Source organism: Myotis lucifugus, unplaced genomic scaffold (genome assembly GCF_000147115.1).
Source record: "Myotis lucifugus unplaced genomic scaffold, Myoluc2.0 scaffold_0, whole genome shotgun sequence".
In the NCBI taxonomy this organism is placed as follows: domain Eukaryota; kingdom Metazoa; phylum Chordata; class Mammalia; order Chiroptera; family Vespertilionidae; genus Myotis; species Myotis lucifugus.
In genome coordinates this window covers 8,841,714-8,848,084 of record NW_005871048.1, presented here as the reverse complement: position 1 = coordinate 8,848,084, position 6,371 = coordinate 8,841,714, and positions in this window count along the sequence as shown.

Below are 6,371 nucleotides of genomic sequence, written 5' to 3'. Positions count from 1 at the left end.
ACTCGAGCAGACATACAGCCAGGAACGAATGCTGATCCAATGGCAAAAATACAAGTTTGTGATGCACTGGAGGTAAATATTTTTCCATAACAAATGAGCATTGTATAAGAGGGACCAGTGTTAACAGCAGGAGGGCATTAGGGGGAGGAGTTCAGGGAATTGTATCATGAGATGTTCTGGATCTAAATCTGCTGCAGGATCCAAGGTTCAGGACGTGATGTGTCTCCCGAGTTGCAATAAGCTTCCCCAAGCTTTCAAGACTGCTGTAGTACAGGACTTTATTTGTATGCTCATTCCTTTTGCCACCTGAGTTTTCACAATCAAAGATGGAGCTACCGCTCTTTCTCCAGTCATCTGAAGTCATCTCCAGTCTTTAAGGCATCTTGGTTATTGTTTTCTCCATCTCCCATCTTTTCTCCCACCGCCATGGCTAGACGAGGCTTTGCCTCTGACAGTGTTGAAAAGATGTTTGCATTCCATTCAGTACAACACTTTGAACTCTTTGGAGAGAGGTTGTAGAAATCTAATCCTATATAATAAAAGGCTAATATGCAAATAGACGGAATGGCAGAACAACTGAACAACTGAACAACTGGTTGCTATAACATGCACTGACCACCAGGGTGCGCACATGAAACATGGTGGGTGTCAGCAGCAGGCAGCAGAGCACAGAACATGGCGGGCGTTGGCCAAGGCCGGATGGTGGAGCAGGTGAGCGGGGGTGCCAGACCAAGGTGGAGCGCCGGTCGCTGTCATCGGGGCAACCCTTTGGTGGTTACTGAAAATTCTTTGCTCCTGCACACCACGGACCTGCCTGGTGCTCGCACCCACTGCCAGTGCCTGGCGCTGGCCCCGATCACTTGGCGCCGTCAGTGGATGTGAGCGGTGGCTGCTGGCCCCGATCCCCCCTCAGGGCTTCTCCACCTCCCCCTGCTCCTGAGGGGTGATCGGAGTAGCAGCCCCCTCTTGCAACTGCTGCTGGCGCCAGCCCCAATCACTCTGCGCCATCAGCGGGTGCGAGTGGGGCCGGCGCCATTAGCACATGGGAGCAGCTGGGAGTGGGGCTGCCAGCAGTCGGGGGACTGAGGGCTGCAGCGGGAGGGACCAGGCAGGGGTGCGGAGGATGGGCCGAGACCTGCCCCTGTGCCTACCGCAGCCTCGCGGCCCACAGTTCCTTTCAAGGTGCACAAATTCATGCACTGGGCCCCTAGTAGAAGAATAAGCTCTTGTGGCAGGCATTTGGTAATTTATTATCAATTTTTTCAAAACTCTTTGAATCCATGTTTCATAGTAAGCATCAGCCACGACTCAAGGAATCATATTTCTATTATCACAGTCAATTTATCACCCATTGTACTTACTCTACCTTCTATTTTTGCCTGACATTCTGCCATACACTGCTGAGAGAGAACTGCCTTGCGCAGCTCTATTCATCATTCTGTTTATCCAGGCTGTGCTAACATGAAAAAAAATCTGAGAACATTCTGTACAGTAATTATGTATAAGGTACCACCATTGATGGGACTTAGAGTTTTAGAACTTTCTCAGGTGCAAAGGACTGAGGGATGGTTGTGGATTATAACTGAAGATTTCTATTCATGTCATTCTAGGAAAGGTATGTTTTCTCAGGCTCTAAATCTGACCTTTTCCTGCTTACTGAGCATTTACTCTCAGCCTTTGAAAGTCACTCATTGGCCTTTGTATTTCCTAGTTGCTTTCGGGCCATGATAAATTAACTCAAGAAGTACTTGAATTGCTGAACACAGGAAGTATTCTCATAAACTATAGACAGTTGACCCTTGAACAATGCAGGGGTTACTGGTGCCAACCCCTGTGCAGTCAAAAATTCATGTATGACTTTTGACTCCTCCAAAACTTAACTACTAAATAGCCTGTTATTGGCTCGGAGCCTCACTGATAACATAAACAGTTGATTAAGACATATTTTGGCTCAGTAGATAAGAGTGTCGGCCTGGGTTGTAGACTTGATCCCCAGTAGGGGGCGTGCAGGAGGCAGCCCATAAATGATTCTCTCTCATCACTGATGTTTCAGTCCGTCTTTCCCTCTCCCTTCCTCTCTGAAATCAATAAAAATATATTTTAAAAAGACACATTTTGTATATTATATGTATTATATGCTATATTTTTTGTTGTTAATCCTCACCTGAGGATATTTTTTCCATTGATTTTTAGAGAGAGCGGAAGGGAGGGAGAGAGACACAGAGAAAGAGAGAAACATCAATGTGAGAGATACATGGATTGGTTGCTTCCTCGTGTGCCATGACCAGTGTCAGGGATCCAGCCTACAAATGAGGTATGTGTCCTTGACCCGAATCAAACCCGAGACCCTTCAGTCCGAGGGCTGACACTCTAACCACTGAGCAAAACTGGCTAGGGCATATACTGTATTCTTAAAGTAAAGTAAACTAGAGAAAAGAAAATGCTAAGAAAATCAGCCTTGACTGGGTATCTCAGTTGGTTGGAGAGCATCCTCCCAATACACTAAGGTTGCAGGTTCAATCCCCAGTCAGGACACATACAGGAATGAACCAATGAATGCATAAAAACCAAATGGAGCAACAGGTTGGTGTTTCTCTCTCTATCTATCTCTGAAAAAAAAAATCATAAGGGAGAGAAAATACATTTACAGTATTTACTGAAAAAATCCCACATATAAGTGGACCTACACAGTTCAAATCTTGGTGCTCAAGGGTCAGCTGTACTTGGCCTCTGGTGGCAAATCAGAAATCAGAGACAGGCACTGCAGGGTGCCTTCAGCAATGAGACAGAAACCCACTTCTTTGTGAATCAGTACTAAGGTGTTTCCCTTGGAGAAGTCAGCAGGGTACAGCAGCAGGAGAAATAATCTGCTCCAAGATATTGGAACTGCCTTTGGCCAGAAAAAAAGTCTCTAGATGATTCAAAGGGGAAAAGGGATGGAGAAGAAAGAAACAGCAAAAGTTTTGTTTTCTCCAGAATAGCTGAATGTAGCTTGAAAAACATTAAAGGGAATACTTCTGTGGCGCTCCACTCCCTCTTGTGGTTATGTGGTGTCACTGTTTTCTAACTATTGTACCAACTTTGAGTTCCTGCGTAAGGCACAAACCACCAAGTTGTTTCACATGAGAACATATTTAGATTGGATATAACAATCCAATCAGGCAAAGATGCATTGAGGATCTATGCATAAATTTGACATGTCTTTCAGAGACTTAATAACGAATCCACCTGAGAAAAGTTGTAAATAGCACATTAATCCACTGTTCTCACCAAGAGATGGTTTCACAAACACTTTCCCCACCAAATGTTGGGCTAGTGTGGGGATTTTATGATCTGAGGAGGAAAGAAGGCACTGGATTTTCACCCTTCCATTCCAGCTGAGGGAAAATAATAGCAATTTCCTCTACAAAAATAAAACATGTAGAATCTGTGTATTATATTTTACTATATATGATATATGCAATGACACTGAAATTATTTTATTTTTTGGGCATTTTATTCTCTATTATATACTCCTCTCTGCAGAGGAGTGGAACAAATTACATAGTTTAAGTGGGATGTCCCTTTTATAAAAACCTGAATGGATGGGCAGCTGTCCAAGAAAATTTGCTAGAAATAGATTCTGTTTTTCTAGAAAAATGAGTTGGCAGCAAATGTTAAAGTGCTGTGCATTGACTTGGGATTGTTCTCATTAGGGTCAAGTGCACCCATTTTGCTGCTCAGCAGTTTTTAGAACTTTGGTTAGTTATGCTACATCAAAACAAGAGTGGATCCTTTGCAGGCACAGACTTATAAAGAGCATTCTTTAACTGGCTGGCTGCTTGGGCACGGTCAAGGTAGCTGTAAACATTTGCCTCCCCTGGTGTGGAAGACAACTTCTAAGATGGCCTTCTACCAGGTATTCCCAGGAAATACCAAGGGGGTATTTATGCCCTCATGTAATCTCTCCCCTTTGAGTGTAAGGTGGACTTTTTGACTTCTTCCAATGAATTGAAAGCAGCAAAAGGAATGGGATGTTACTTGCAAGATTAGGTTACAAAAAGACTATGGCTTGCCAAAACTTGGAAGCAACCGAGATGTCCTTCAGTAAGTAAATGGATACACAAACTCTGCTACATTCAGACAATGGAATATTATTTAGTGCTAAAAAGAAGTGAGCTATCAAGCCATGAAAAGACATGGAGAAAACTTAAATGTGTACTGTTAAGTGAAAGAAGCCAATTTGTAAAAGGTCACATACTGTATGATTTCTACTATATGACATGCTGGAAAAGACAAAACTGTGGAGTCAGTGAAAAGACCAATGGTTGCTAGGTGTCAGTGGGAGGAAGAGGATTTTTAAGGCAGTGAAATTATTCTGTACTAGAGACCAGTGCACAAATTTGTGTACCAGGGGTCTCTCAGCCTGGCCTGTGGGATCGGGCTGAAACTGGCTCTCTGACATCCCCGGAGGGGTCCCAGATTGCGAGAGAGCACCAACCAGGCCGAGGGACCCCACCAGTGCACAATCGGGGCCAGGGAGGGACGCGGGAGGTTGGCCAGCCAGGGAGGGACCGCAGGAGGGCTCTAGGGCATGTCTGGTCCATCTCACTGAGTCCCAGTCTGCCAGACCCCAGCAGCAAGCTAACCTACCAGTTGGAGCATCTGCCCCCTGGTGGTCAGTGCACGTCATAGCAAGCGGTTGAATGGCCTTAGCATATCTTTAGCATATTACGCTTTGATTGGTTGAACAGTTGACAGGTCACTGGACTACCAGACACTTAACATATTAGGCTTATATTATATAGGATGACACTATAATAGTGGATAGATGTCATTATACAATTGTCAAAACCCAGAGAATGTAGAATACGAAGAGTGAGTCCTAATGTAAACTATGGCCTTTGAGTGATAATGATATGTCAATGTAGGTTCATCAATTGTGATAAATGACCACTCTTGATGGGGGCATGTTAGTGATGTGGGAGGTGTTCATATGTGGGGGAAAAATGTATATAAGAACTCTGTTTTCTGCTTAGTTTTGCTGTAAACCTAAAACTGCTCTTAAATACATATATTTTTTAAAAGACTATGGCTTCTATCTTGGGTGCTTTATTTTGCTCTCTCATATGCCATGTTTTGTGTAGCTTTATGGAGAGCCCATGTGGCACCCATGATGTCTGCAGCCAGCAGAGGTCGCCAATGGCCACAGTAGTGAGTGCGGAGTGGATACTCCCCAAACGAACCTTGACATGACTGCAGCCACAATGGACACCTTGATTACAGTCTCGTAAGACACATCTCAAGAGACTTTGAGCTTAAGGAAAAGATAAATCATGCCCAGATTTCCACCCCACAGAAACTGAGGTGATAAGTAAATGTTGTGATTTTAAACTGTCTAGGTTTTGTAGTAATTTGTTATGTAACAATAGATAGCTAAGATACCTGTTAAGCTACCTCTCATAATACAAATTTTAAAGAGATTCTTTAATAATAACAACTAGATGATAAGTGCTTACACGTATAGTTCATACTAGAAACTCTATGAATAGTTAAGCTTAAATATATCCAACCATTTACTGGTATGAGGATACAGTCATAATCACTGTTCTGTTCTAGAGTAAACTATCAATTCCTCCTCGTAAAATGAAGAAAATTAATGTACTAAGCACTTACTATTTATGAGGCACTTAACATGGTATTTTTAAAGAGGCGATTAGAGTAGTTAAACAATTCATGCAAATCTGCATTAGATAGAAAGGGAATGAGATGGGATTAAAACTGAGGTGTCACTTTAATGACAAAGGTAAAAGTAACTTATATGACTTTCTAGAACTTTTTCTGGCACTAATCTGTGTTGAATGGTTAGGCCTTTCCCTACAGACCACAATCAAGTGGGGTATTTTATACACATTTATCTCAGTAGCTGATAGAACAGACAAAATATCAGTAAGGATATAAAAGACTTGAATAATACAATCTGCAGATTTAACTTAATGGCCAGATACAGAACGCCAAGCCCTAAAATGCAAATTACTCATTCTTTTTAAGTACACTTGGATTCTTTGCTAAAATTGATCATAAATCTCAATATATTGAAAAAGAATTAAAATCGAAATATGTTCTCTTATAATCATTAAGCTCAAAATCAAGACTAGATTATTAGGAAATCCCTTTATGTTAGGTATTAAGAAGTATACCCATCCCTGGCTGGGTGTCTTGGTTGGAGTGTCATCCTGTACACCAAAAGGTTGTGGTTGAATTCCCTGTCAGAACACAACCCCAGGTTTCGGGTTCAATCCCTGGTCCAGGCGTGTAGAGGAGGCAACAGATCAATGTTTCTCTCTCACATCAATCTCTCTCTCTCTCTCTCTCTCTCCCTCCCTCCCTCC